This window comes from Symphalangus syndactylus, chromosome 9 (genome assembly GCF_028878055.3).
Source record: "Symphalangus syndactylus isolate Jambi chromosome 9, NHGRI_mSymSyn1-v2.1_pri, whole genome shotgun sequence".
In the NCBI taxonomy this organism is placed as follows: Eukaryota; Metazoa; Chordata; class Mammalia; order Primates; family Hylobatidae; genus Symphalangus; species Symphalangus syndactylus.
In genome coordinates, this window is record NC_072431.2 from 19161701 (window position 1) to 19176282 (window position 14582).

Below are 14582 nucleotides of genomic sequence, written 5' to 3' on the forward strand. Positions count from 1 at the left end.
TGGATGACTTGGAGGGATTCAAAATTTCAGTGGAAGAAGAAACTGCAGATATGGTGGAAATAGCAAGAGAACTAGAATTAGAAGTGGAGCCTGAAGATGTGACTGAATTGCTTCAATCACAAAATAAAACTTGGATTAGGAGTTTCTTCTTATGGATGAGCAAAGAAAGTGGTTTCTTGAAATAAAACTCACTCCTAGTAGACACGTTGTAAATATTGTTAAAATGATAACAAAGAATTTAGAATATTACGTAAACTTAGTTGACAAAGCAGCAGCAGGATTTGAGAGGATTGATTCCAATTTTGAAAAAAGTTCTAATGTGGTAAAATGCTTTCAAAAAGCACTGCATGCTGCAGAAAAATCTTTTGTGATAAGAAGAGTCAATTTATGTGGCAAACTTCATTATTGTCTTATTTTAAGAAATTGCCACACAGTGGCTCATGCCTGTAATCCCAGCACTTTGGGAGGCTGAGGCGGGTGGATTGTTTGAGCCCAGGAGTTCGAGACCAGCCTGGGCAACATGGCAAAACGCCATCTCGACAAAAAATTAGAAAAAATTAGCTAGACATGGTGGTGTGAGCTTGTAGCTGCAGCTACTCAGGAGGCTGAGGTGGGAGGATCATGTGAGCCTGAGAAGTGGAGGCTACAGTAAGCCATGATCTTGCCAGTGCACTCCAGCCTGGGAGACAGAGTGAGACCCTGTCTCAAAAAAGTAAAGAAATTGTCATAGCTATCTCAGCCTTCAACAAACACCACCACTTTGATCAGTCAGCAGCCATCAACATCAAGACAAGACTCACCATCAGCAAAAAGATTACAAATTGCTGAAGGCTGAGATGACAACCAGCATATTTTTTAGCAATAAAATATTTTTAAATTAAGGTATCTATATACTTTTTTTTAGACATAATGCTATTGTACACTTAATAGTCTACAGCATAGTGGAAAGATAAGTTTTGTTGTTGTTTAGAGGCAGAGTCTCACTCTGTTGCCCAGGCTGGAGTTCAGTGGCACAATCATAACTCATTGTAACCTTGAACTCCTGGGCTTGAGTGATCCTACAAACTCATCCTTCCAAAGTAGCTAAGACTACAGGTACACACCACCAAGGCCAGCTAATTAAAAAAATTTTTTTTTGGTAGAGATGGGGTCTCACTATGTTCCCCGGGCTGGTGTTGAACTCCTGGCCTCAAGCAATGCTCCTGCCTGGGCCCCAATGCACTAGGATTACAGGTGTGAGCCACCATATCCAGCCATGGAAAGATAACTTTTATACGACCTGGGTAACCAAAAAATTTGTGTGACTCACTTTATTGCAATATTTACAATAAAGCTTAGAACCAAACTTGCAATGTCTTCAAGGTATGCCTGTACTTTAAAATACATGGTTTAAAACTATATTTTGCAGATAATTAAATTTCTTTCTCAGATTTTTAAAAAATCACTAAGCCCACAAAGTTTTCCATTTACCACACATTTATTTAAATCTGGGGAAAAAAACCCACATTTCATTTTAGAGATGACAAGATCTTCAAACCCAGAGAAAAGAGAAGATGCTGGAGACTGTGATAAAGAGCTCAGTTCACATCTTTCAGTTTGTAACCAAATAAAGAAAAAAAAAATCCCTAAATACCTAAATTAGATAAGTTCTTATACTGACATTTCATTTGGGTCATATGTCCTGTCTTAAATTTGTATTTAGAGAAACACCAGAAGGTCCCCCTCTTTGTCAATTAACTGAAGAGATACTATCAAGCAGGACAAATGGTTTGCTTTAAACTTAACCCTAAAAACTCAGTTAAATGTACCACGGGCAATTTGCCTGCCTTTTTTTCTTTTCCAGAAAGGAGAATCCTAAATCATTAAAGCTTTATTTAAAAACTTCTAAATCACAGAATTATGGGGACTATGATTATGATTAAAGTTTCATTAAAAGTTCAAAATGGGACCAAGTGCGGCAGCTCACACCTGTAATCCCAGCACTGTGGGATGCCAAGGCAGGCGGATCACCTAAGGTCAGGAGTTTGAGACCAGCCTGGCCAACATGGTGAAACCACTTCTTTACTAAAAATATAAAAAAATTAGCCGGGTGTGGTGGCAGGTGCCTGTAATCCCAGCTATTTGGGAGGCTGAGGCAGGAGAATCGCTTGAACCCGGGAGGGGGAGGTTGCAGTGAGCCGAGACAGTGCCATTGCACTCTAGCCTGGGCAACAAGAGCACAACTCCGTCTCAATAAATAAATAAATTAATTAATTAATTAAATTAAAGTTCAAAATGAATGGATCATGGTAGGCTGTCCCTCCCTCCGTCCCTCCGTCCCTCCCTCCCTCCCTTCTTTCCTTCCTTCCTTCCTTCCTCCCTTCCTCCCTCCCTCCCTTCCTTCCTTCCTTCCTTTGCCTCCCGGGTCCAAGCAATTCTCCTGTCTCAGCCTTCTGAGTAGCTGGGATTACAGACGCACGCCACCATGCCCAGCTAATTTTTCTATTTTTAGTACAGATGTGGTTTCACCATGTTGGCCCGGATGGTCTTGTCCTCTTGACCTCGTGATCTGCCTGCCTTGGCCTCCCAAAGTGCTGAGATTACAAGCGTTGAGCCACTGCGCCCGGCCTTTTTATCTTTCTTTATAGCTATTTTAACCAAAAAAAAATTTTCCCCTTTTCACAGGTGTTGATGAAATTTTTTATAATTAATAAACATTATAATCAGAATAAAACCCACTTCCATTTTGAAAAGTAAAAGAAAATGATTAAGAAGTCTCAATAAGAGGCCGGGCACGGTGGCTCACGCTTGTAATCCCAGCACTTTGGGAGGCCGAGGCGGGTGGATCACGAGGTCAGGAGATCGAGACCACGGTGAAACCCCGTCTCTACTAAAAATACAAAAAATTAGCCGGGCGTGGTGGTGGGGGCCTGTAGTCCCAGCTACTCGGGAGGCTGAGGCAGGAGAATGGCGTGAACCCGGGAGGCGGAGCTTGCAGTGAGCCGAGATCGCGCCACTGCACTCCAGCCTGGGTGCCTGGGTGACAGAGCAAGACTCCGTCTCAAAAAAAAAAAAAAACACCCTTCCTTCCCTCCTTCCCTCCTTCCTTCCTTCCTTCCTTCCTTCCTTCCTTCCTTCCTTCCTTCCTTTCTTCCTTTCTTTCTTTCTTTCCCCTCTCTGGCCCAGGCTACAATCTACTCGGCTTGCTGCTGCCCGCGCCGCGGACTGCCTGGGACTGCCGGCGCCCGCCACCGCTGCCTGCCTTTTCTCCTTTGGATGCAGGCACGCGTTCGCCATCTTGGCCACGCTGGTCGCCAGCTCCTGACGCCGAGTGCTCTGCCCGCCTCAGCCTCCCGAGGTACTGGGACTACAGACGGAGTCTCGCTCACCCAGTGCTCGGTGTTGCCGGGGCTGGAGGGCGGTGGCGTGGTCTGGCCTCGCGGCAGCCTCTACCCCCCGGACGCCTGCCTTGGCCTGCCAGGGTGCTGGGATTGCAGCCCCTGCCCGGCCGCCGCCCCATCTGGAAGGTGGGGAGCGCCTCTGCCCGGCCGCCCCGTCTGGGAGGTGAGGAGCACCTCTGCCCGGCCGCCCCGTCTGGGAAGTGAGGAGCGCCTCTGACCGGCCGCCCCGTCTGGGAAGTGAGGAGCGCCTCTGCCCGGCCACCCACCGTCTGGGAAGTGAGGAGCGCCTCTGCCCGGCCACCCACCGTCTGGGAAGTGAGGAGCGCCTCTGCCCGGCCACCCACCGTCTGGGAAGTGAGGAGCGCCTCTGCCCGGCCACCCACCGTCTGGGAAGTGAGGAGCGCCTCTGCCCGGCCACCCACCGTCTGGGAGATGAGGAGCGCCTCTGCCCGGCCGCCCATCGTCTGGGAAGTGAGGAGCGCCTCTGCCCAGCCACGCATCGTCTGGGAAGTGGGGAGCGCCTCTGCCCGACCACCCATCGTCTGGGAAGTGAGGAGCGCCTCTGCCCGGCCACCTATCGTCTGGGAAGAAGTGAGGAGCGTCTCTGCCTGGCCGCCCCGTCTGGGAAGTGAGGAGCTCCTCTGCCCGGCCGCCCCGTGTCTGGGTAGAAGTGAGGAGCTCCTCTGCCTGGCCGCTCCGTCTGGGAGGTCTACCATGGAGGCCAGAAGCAATGTGGGGGCTGGACGTGGTGGCTCACGCCTGTGGTCCCGGCACTCTGGGGGGCGAGGCGGGTTGATCACTTCGGACTAGGAGTTCGAGACCAGTCTGGCCAACTTGGCGAAACATGAAGAATACAACAGACAAACCAACCAACCAACTCAATGACAACAAAACAGGTCTACCCTGGAGTCATACTCTAATTTTTTCTATTTTCCTCCCTTTCTGATCCTTTATCCCACTTTCTTTTTCTTCCTCTTCCTTCTCCCTCTTCTTTGTCAAATAGAGGATTGAGTTATTATCACTGATCCATATAAAGTCCCTCTCTCATTTATTTTAACTCCCACCCCCATTTCTATTCCCCGACTTCCCATGTGCAACCTTCCTAATATGTTTGATACGCATCTTTTTGTTTGTATGTATTTTTAGAAAATGTTTATTGTTTTTGTATGCAAAAAAAAATTAAAAAAAAAAAAAAAAGAAGTCTCAATAAGAACTAAAAAAGCACCAGGTGCAGTGGCTCACGCCTGTAATCCCAGCCCTTTGGGAGGCCAAGGTTGGAGGATTACTTGAGCCCAGGAGTTCACGACAAGCCCAGGAAACAAAGTGAGACCCCCATCTCTACAAAAAATTAAAAAATTAGCTGGTCATGGTGGTGTGTGCCTGTAGTCTTAGCTACTCAAGAGGCTAAGGTGAGAGGATCACTTGAGCCTGGGAGGTTGAGGCTGCAATGAGCTATGATCACGCCACTGCACTCTAGTTTGGGTGACAAGGGTCTCTTAAAACAAACAAACAAAAGAACTAAAAAAGAACACAAGAAACTAATAGAAAATATACTGAGTACTGAGACTGTTGTCTTTGTTTTAGCTTCCTTTGCTAATATGCTTGTGTAATAAGATAGAGGGAAATAAACTTTACTTGAACTTTTACAATAGAAAGAAAAAGAAAATCATATCTAAACCAGAGTATTTTCTAAAATTGTGGTTCAAGAACTGCTGGGTATCCCCAAGACCCTCTCAGGGGATCTGCAAAGTTAAAACTATTTTCATAATGCTAAGACGTTATATGCCTTTTTCACTCTCATTTGCTCACAAGTGTACAGTAGAGTTTGGGCATAGTATCAAAGAACAATTATGATTATCTCCAAGAGCCAACAAAATCCTCTTTGCTTTCCAACTACCTATTTCCATGAGCTTCCATTTCCTTCATATGCTTCAACCAAAACACCATACCACAACAGACTGAACATAGAAATAGATATAAAAATCCAGGTGTCAACCTTTTCACCAAAATGATGATGCTGAAAGCAAAGAAGGAAATCCCTGCTCCTCCCAAAGCCAAATCCAAATCCAAAGCTAAGGCTTTGAAGGCCAAGAAGGCAGTGTTGAAAGGCATCCAGTCACACACACACACAAATATCTGCAGGTCACCTGTGTTCCAGTAGCCCAACACACTTTGGCTTTGAAGGTAGCCCAAACATCCTCAGTAGAGAACCTGCAGGACAAACAAGCTGGACTATTATGCCATCAAGTTCCCCTTAACCACTGAGCTGACCATGAAGAAGACAATACCACATCTGTGTTCACTGTGGTTATCAAAGCCAACAAGCACCAGATCAAACAGGCTATATAAAGAAGGTCTGTGACACTGACATGGCCATGATCAACACCCTAATCAGGACTGATGGAGAGAAGGCAGCCTATGTTTGACTGGCTCCTAACTATGATGTTTTGGATGTTGCCAATAAAACTGGGATAACCTAAACTGAGTCCGAACGGCTAATTCTAAATATAAGGGGTTTTTTTTTGCCATTTATTTAAAAAACTACCTGTCTTTGGCCGGGCGCGGTGGCTCACGCCTGTAATCCCAGTACTTTGGGAGGCTGAGGTGGGCGGATCACCTGAGGTTGGGAGTTTGAAACCAGCCTGACCAACATGGAGAAACCCCATCTCTACTAAAAATACAAAATTAGCTGGGCTTGGCGGCGCACGCCTGTAATGCTAGCTACTTGGGAAGGCTGAGGCAGGAGAATCGCTTGAATCTGGGAGGCGGAGGTTGCAGTGAGCTGAGATCGCGCCATTGCACTCCAGCCGAGGCAACAAGAGCAAAACTCTTTCTCAAAAACAAACAAACAAACAAAAACTATCTATCTTTTATTAAGCCATATTATTTAAAAGACCTGCAAAAATGTAATACAATGTACTCTTCTCACTAATATTGGTTTATTCTGGACAATAGAATTATTTTCTATAAAAATGCTACTTATGTTTTATAATAGTTTTTATATTATTTTCAATAAATTAATATATATCTGGCTGGGCACAGTGGCTCACGCCTATAATCTCAGCACTTTGGGAGGCCAAGGCGGGTGGATCACTTGAGGTCAGGAGTTCGAGACCATCCTGGCCAACATGGTGAAACCCCGTCTCTACTAAAAATACAAAAATTAGCTGGCTGTGGTGGCATATGCCTGTAATCCCAGCTACTCGGGGGAGGCTGAGGCAGCAGAATCGCTTGAACCTGGGAGGCAGAGGTTGCAGTGAGCAGAGATCGCGCCACTGCACTCCAGCCTGAGCAACAGAGAGAGACTATCTCGCTTAAAACAAAACAAAAAACAAAAGCTCTCCAGAATGTTCAATAATTTTTAAATATGTAAAAGGGTCCTGAGACCAAAAGGTTAAGAACTGCAATTCTAAAGTATTTCTTAAAGTACACGAAAAATACAGCTTTACAAAGAAGTACTTTTTACAAGAGAAACAAAGAAAGCTGTTTAAGAGAAAATTTAGGCCAAGCATGATGGCTTATGCCTGTAATCCCAGCACTTTGAGAAGCCAGGGCAAGAGGATCACTTGAGCTCAGGAGATCAAGACCAGGCTGGACAACATAGTGAGATCCCATCTTTACAATTTTTTTTTTTTTTTTTTTGAGACAAGAGTCTCACTCTGTCACCCAGGCTGCTGGAATGCAGTGGCGTGATCTCAGCTCACTGCAACCTCAGCTTCCTGGGTTCAAGCAATTCTCCTGCCTCAGCCTCCCGAGTAGCTGGGACTACAGGCATGCACCACTATGCCCATCTAATTTTTTGTATTTTTATTAGAGACGGGGTTTTGCCATGTTGTCCAGGCTGGTCTCAAACTTCTGAGATCAGGCAATCCACCCACCTCAGCCTCCCAAAGTGCTAGGATTATAGGTGTGAGTCACCAAGCCCAATCCCATCTCTACCCTATTTAAATTTTTTTTTTAATTTAAAAATTAGCAGCGCAGGGTGGCATGCACCTGTAAGTCCTAGCTACTTGGGAAGCTGAGGTGAGAGGATTGCTCCAGCCCAGGAGTTCAACGCTGCAGTGAGCTATGATCACACCATTGCACCCCAGCTAGGGCAAAAGAGCAAGGCCTCATCTCTTGAAAAAAAAAAAAAAGCAATGAATTTATAATTTACAGGATAAGCTTCCAGGTGTGGTGGCTCACACAATCCCAGCACTTTGGGAGGCTGAGATGGGAGGAATGCTTGAGCCCAGGAGTTCGAGACCAGCCTTGGCAACATAGTGAGACTCCACCTCTACATAAGATAATAAATTAAGGCTGGGCGATGTGGCTCACGTCTGTAATTCCAGCACTTTAGAAGGCTGAGGCAGGTGGATCACCTGAGGTCAGGAGTTCAAGACCAGCCTGGCCAACATGGTGAAACCCTGTCTCCACTAAAAATACAAAAATTAGCTGGGCGTGGTTGTGGGTACCTGTAATCCCAGCTACTCAGGAGGCTGAGGCAGGAGAAAAGTTTGAACCCAGGAGGCAGAAGTTGCAGTGAGCCGAAATCGTGCCATTGCACTCCAGCCTGGGCAACAACAGCAACACTACGTCTTAAAAAAAAAAAAAAATTGCCCAGGTGTTGTGGCACATGCCTGTAGTCCCAGCTACTCAGGAGGCTGAGGTGGGAGGATCACTTGAGCCCAGGAGGTCTCAGCTGCAGTGAACCGTGACTGTGACACTGCACTGCAGCTTAGGTGACAGAGCAAAACCCTGTCAAAAAACAAAAGTGGTCATGAGTTAATAATCATGGAGGATGAGAGTCTATTATATTAGTCTCTTTTTGATTATGTTTGAAATTTTCTCTAATGAAAATATTAAAGAATTGAATTCTTATCTTTGTAGTTGAATATAAAAAATCTGACTAATTTAATGTTATTATCAAGAACCATGGCTGGGCATAGTAGCTCACACCTGAAATCTCAGCACTTTGGGAGGCCAAGGTGGGAGGACCACTAGAAGCCAGGAGTTCAAGACCAGCCTAGGCAACATAGTGAGACCCCCATCTCTACAAAAAAAATTAAAATAAAAAAATTAGCCAGATGTGATGGTACACACCTGAATCCTAGCTACCCAGGAGGATGAGGCAGGAGGATTACTTTAGCCCAGGAGTTCAAGGCTACAATGAGTTATGATCATGCCACTGTATTCCAGCCTGGGTGAATAGTAAGAACTTGTCTCAAAAAACAAAACAAAACAAACAAACAAAAAAAGAAAAAAAGAACGAGGAAAATAAGAAAAAAACCTAATTAACATTAAAGTAACACTATGCGCATAGCTCCAAATTCACTTTTTGACCTTCACTGATGCCCAATTAGTTTCAGTAGTTAAATCAGTAGATGCAAATTATTTGGAATTCTGCTTTGTTCACTTAAAATTCACATATACCACTCTCTCTTTTCTCTACCTACTATCACTAATCTGACTTACACAGAAATGACAGATACTTTTCAGTTTAATATTTAAAAAAGTTCGGCCGGGCGCGATGGCTCGCGCTTGTAATCCCAGCACTTTGGGAGGCCGAGGCGGGCGGATCACGAGGTCAGGAGATCGAGGCCATCCTGGCTAACACAGTGAAACCCCGTCTCTACTAAAAAAAATACAAAAAATTAGCCGGGCGTGGTGGCGGGCGCCTGTAGTCCCAGCTACTCGGAGAGGCTGAGGCAGGAGAATGGCGTGAACCCGGGAGGCGGAGCTTGCAGTGAGCCGAGATTGCGCCACTGCACTCCAGTCTGGGCGACAGAGCGAGACTCCGTCTCAAAAAAAAAAAAAAATAAAAATAAAAAAATAAAAAAATAAAAAAGTTCAACAAATCCTTTAACCTGATTGACTTGGTCATACCTAGAATAATTTTTATATGTTACATTATTGCCATCTGCTGGCTATGTTGTCTAATTACAGTAAACAAATGTTTAAAACAGAAAAGCTAAAAAATTACCTTATATAATAACTGAGATTTTTCTCCCAAAACTATTCAACAGAAAAGAAGCTGCCATACATTAAGGTTCCTCAAAATCTCACACTAGAAGCAATTGTTCTTGATTCTGGCTGCACTTTAAAATCACCTGGAAGCTTTTGAAAATCCTAATACCTGGACCCCACCAAGCCAAAGCAATTAAATCAGAATCTTCATGTTATGAAATGAAAGTCAACCACAGACTGAGAGAAAATATTTGTAAAATATATTGGACTTAGGACTTGTATCTAGAATATAGAAACAGTTCTTACAACTCAATAATAAAACAATCCAATTTTTAAAATAGGCAAAAAATCTGAGCAAATATTATACCAAAGATATATGGATGGCAATTAAGCACATAAAAAGATGCTCAACAATATTAGTCATCAGGAAAATCTAAATTAAAATCACAATGAGATACCACTTCACACCTATTAGAACAGTAAAGAGACTAACCTTAACCATACTAAGCATCGGCCAGGATGTGGGGCTACTATAGCCCTCATACTCTGCTGGTGGAAATGTAAAATTGTACAACTACTCTGGAAAACAGTTGGGCAGTTTCTGAAAAAGCGGCATACACACACATATCTACCATAAGACCAAAGCATTCCAGTCCTAAGAGTGTTACCCAAGAGAAAAAAAAGCTGTAGTAGGTTGAATAGTGTAACCTCAAAATTTATGTCTAGCAGGAAACACAGAATGTGAATGTAGAAAGAGGGTCTATGTAAATGAAATAAGACAAGGTCATGCTAGATTAGGGTGGGCTCTAAATCCCATAACTTGTAGCCTTATAAGAAGAAGAGATGGCACACAGAGATACACACACACAAAGAAGGCCACGTGAAGACAGAGGCAGAGAATGGAGTGATGCAGCTAAAAGCCAAGGAACACCATCAATTGCCAGGATCTGGCTTCTGAAGGTAGGAAAGAGAAGGAAGGATTCTTCCCTGGATCCTTCAAAAGGAGCATGACCCTGCCAACACCTTGATTTCAGATTTCCAGCCTCCAGGATTGTGAGAGAGTAAATGTCTGTCATTTGAAGCTACCTAGTTTGTGGTAATTTGTTAGGGCAGCCCTAGGAAACTAATAACAAAAGCACAAAGACTTGTCCAAGTCTTGTCCAAGACTGTTCTAATCAGCTTTATTTATAATAGCACCAAACTGGAAATAACCTAAATGTCCATCAACAAATGTACAAACTGTAAAATAGTCACACAATGTAATACTACTCAATTATAAAAATGAAAGAATGATTGAGACACAAAACAAGGGTGAAATCTCAAAATGATTATGCTGAATAAAACAAATCCAACCTGGGCGACAGAGTGAGACTCCATCTCAATGAAAAAAAAAGAAAAGGGGAAGAAGTGAGGAGCGCCTCTGCCCGGCCACCCATCGTCTGGGAAGTGAGGAGCGCCTCTGCCCGACCACCCATCGTCTGGGAAGTGAGGAGCGCCTCTGCCCGGCCACCTATCGTCTGGGAAGAAGTGAGGAGCGTCTCTACCTGGCCGCCCCGTCTGGGAAGTGAGGAGCTCCTCTGCCCGGCCGCCCCGTGTCTGGGTAGAAGTGAGGAGCTCCTCTGCCTGGCCGCTCCGTCTGGGAGGCCTACCACGGAGGCCAGAAGCAATGTGGGGGCTGGACGTGGTGGCTCACGCCTGTGGTCCCGGCACTCTGGGGGTCGAGGTGGGTTGATCACTTCGGGCTAGGAGTTCGAGACCAGTCTGGCCAACTTGGCGAAACATGAAGAATACAACAGACAAACCAACCAACCAACTCAATGACAACAAAACAGGGTCTACCCTGGAGTCATACTCTAATTTTTTCTATTTTCCTCCCTTTCTGATCCTTTATCCCACTTTCTTTTTCTTCCTCTTCCTTCTCCCTCTTCTTTGTCAAATAGAGGATTGAGTTATTATCACTGATCCATATAAAGTCCCTCTCTCATTTATTTTAACTCCCACCCCCATTTCTATTCCCCGACTTCCCATGTGCAACCTTCCTAATATGTTTGATACGCATCTTTTTGTTTGTATGTATTTTTAGAAAATGTTTATTGTTTTTGTATGCAAAAAAAATTAATAAAAAAAAAAGGACATTAATGAACAATAAGAAATCATCTGAGTGTACATAACTCACTGTTAATAGTAAGTACACAAAAAGACACAGTATATTATAACACTGTAACTATGGTGTGTAAACTAAAACTACTCTTATCTTTAGAAAGACTAAACAATGAGTTTAGTGAGGCAGTGCCTCACGCCTGTCATCCTAGCAGTTTGGGAGGCCGAGGCGGGCAAATCACGAGGTCAGGAGATCAAGACCATCCTGGCTAACATGGTGAAGCCCCGTCTCAACTAAAAAATGCAAAAAAACTAGCCGGGCTTGGTGGCGGGCACCTGTAGTCCCACCTACTCAGGAGGCTGAAGCAGAAGAATCGCTTGAACCCGGGGGACAGAGGTTGCAGTGAGCTGAGATTGTGCCACTGCACTCCAGTCTAGGCAACAGAGCGAGACTCCGTCTCAAAAAAAAAAAAAGAAAAGAAAAAAAAGAAAGACTAAACAATGAACCAATCAAAAATAATAACTACTATAACTTTTCAAGACATTGATAGTACAATAAGATATAAATAGAAACAATAAAAAGTTAAAAAGCACGGAGACGAAGTAAAGGTGTAGAGTTTTTTTAGTTTTCTTTTTGCTTGTTTGTTTATACAGTGTTAAATTATTATCAGCTTAAAATCATAGGCTACAGGAAAGTATCAGAGAGCCTCATGGTAACCTCCAATCAAAAAACATACAACAAGGCCAAGCGTGGTGGCTTACGCCTATAATCCCAGCACTTTGGGAGGCTGAGGCGGGCGGATCATGAGGTCAGGAGTTTGAGGCCAGCCTGACCAACATGGTGAAACCCTGTCCGTACTAAAAATAAAAAAAAAAAAAAAAATTTGCTGGGCATGGTGGTGTGCGCCTGTAATTCCAGTTACTCAAGAGGCTGAGGCAGGAGAATCTCTTGAACCCAGGAGGTGGAGGATGCAGTGAGCCAAGATCGCACCGCTGCACTCTAGCCTGGGCGACAGAGCAATACTCCATCTCAAAAAAAAAAAAAAAAAAAAGATACACAAAAAATAAAAAACAAGAAACTAAATTATATCACCAGAGAAAATCATCTTCACTAAAGGGAAGAAAGGAAGGAAAAAAAAAAGACCACAAAACAACCAGAAAACAAAATGGCAGGACTAAGTCCTTACTTATCAATAATAACATTAAATGTATCTAGGCACGGTGGGATATAACAAAAGCAGCTATAAGTGCCTATATCAAAACAGAAGAAAAACTTAAACAACCTAAATATGCATCTTTTTTTTTTTTGAGACGGAGTTTCGCTCTTGTTGCCCAAGCCGGAGTGCAATGGCGTGATCTCGGCTCACTGCAACCTCCGCCTCCTGGGTTCAAGCGATTCTCCTGCCTCAACCTCACGAGTAGCTGGGATTACCGGCACGTGCCACCATGCCCAGCTAATTTTTTTTTTTTTTGTATTTTTAGTAGAAACGGGGTTTCACCATGTTAGCCAAGCTGGTCTCGAACTCCTGACCTCAGGTGATCCACCGGCCTCGGTCTCCCAAAGTGTTGGGATTACAGGCGTGAGCCATCGCGCCCGGCCAAATATGCGTCTTAAAGAACTAGAAAAGCAAGAGTAAACCAAACCCAAAATGGGGAGACTAAATAATAAAGATCAGAGCAGAAATAAATGAAATTGGAATTAAGAAAACCATACAAAAGATCATGAAACAAAAAGTTGGTTTTTTGAAAAGTTAAAATTGATAAACCTTTAGCCAGACTAAGAAAAAAGGAGAGAAGACCCAAATAAACAAAATCAGAGATGAAAAAGAAGACATTACAACAAATACTGCAGAAATTCAAAGGATCATTAGTGGCTACTATGAGCCACCATATGCCAATAAATTGGAAAATCTACAGGAAATGGCCAAATTCCTAGACAGATTCAATCTATTAAGACTGAACCATGAAGAAATAAAAAACCTGAAGAGACCAATAACAAGTAAGGAGATCGAAGCCATAATAAAAAGTCTCCCAGCAAAGAAAAGCCCAGGACCTGATGGCTTCACTGCTCAATTCTACCAAACATTTAAAGAATAATACCAATCCTATTCAAACTATTCCAAAAAATACAGGAGAGAAGACTTCCAAACTCATTCCATGAGGCTAGTGTTACCCTGATACCAAAACCAGACGAAGACATAGCAAAAAAAAAAAACTACAGGCCAATATCTCTGATGAATATTGATGCAAAAATCCTCAACAAAATACTAGCATACCAAATTCAACAATACATTAAAAAGATCATTCATCATCACCAAGTGGGATTTATCCCTGAGACGTAAGGATGGTTCAACATACACAAATCAGTTAATGTGATACTAAGAAAATCTGTAAATAATCTTAAGTTACTCTAAACTCTCTTGACTGGAAAAGTTGTGAGAAACCACAATGTTTTCATGGCAGTCTACTTGAACATAGTTTTCTGGAAGCACTTACAGAAAGAATAAGCATCTTGGCCGGGCGCGGTGGCTCAAGCCTGTAATCCCAGCACTTTGGGAGGCCGAGGCGGGCGGATCACGAGGTCAGGAGATCGAGACCATCCTGGCTAACACAGTGAAACCCCATCTCTACTAAAAATACAAAAAATTAGCCGGACGTGTTGGCAGGCGCCTGTAGTCCCAGCTACTCGGGAGGCTGAGGCAGGAGAATGGCATGAACCCGGGAGGCGGAGCTTGCAGTGAGCCGAGATCGCGCCATTGCACTCCCGCCTGGGAGACAGAGCAAGACTCCGTCTCAAAAAAAAAAAAAAAAAAAAAAAAAGAAAGAATAAGCATCTTTTTAGTTTAAGTGCACTTATTATGCCCCAATATAATAGGATTGACTTCAACAGATGATGGTCTAACCCAATTATTCTATGAAATTCTAAAGCAATCTCTCTGAAAGGTTGGCAATCGTAGTCAGCAGGCCAAATACAGCCTACTGCTTGTTTTCCTTAATAAAGTTTACTGGAACACAGCCATGTCTATTCATTTATGTATTATCTATGGATGTCTTAACTACAACAGCAGAGCTGAAAAGTTGCAACAGGGACCAATGGCCTACAAAGCCTAAAATATTTAGTATCCGGCATTTTACAGAAATTGCTGACCCCTGCTC

At 43.7% G+C, this 14582-nt stretch overlaps 1 protein-coding gene across 7 annotated transcripts in view; it reads right to left on the bottom strand.

Annotated features, from left to right (window-relative positions):
• PRORP (protein only RNase P catalytic subunit) overlaps positions 1 to 14582 on the bottom strand; it is a 157943-nt gene that overhangs the window by 137946 nt on the left and 5415 nt on the right. The gene's annotated exons all lie outside the window — the stretch shown is intronic.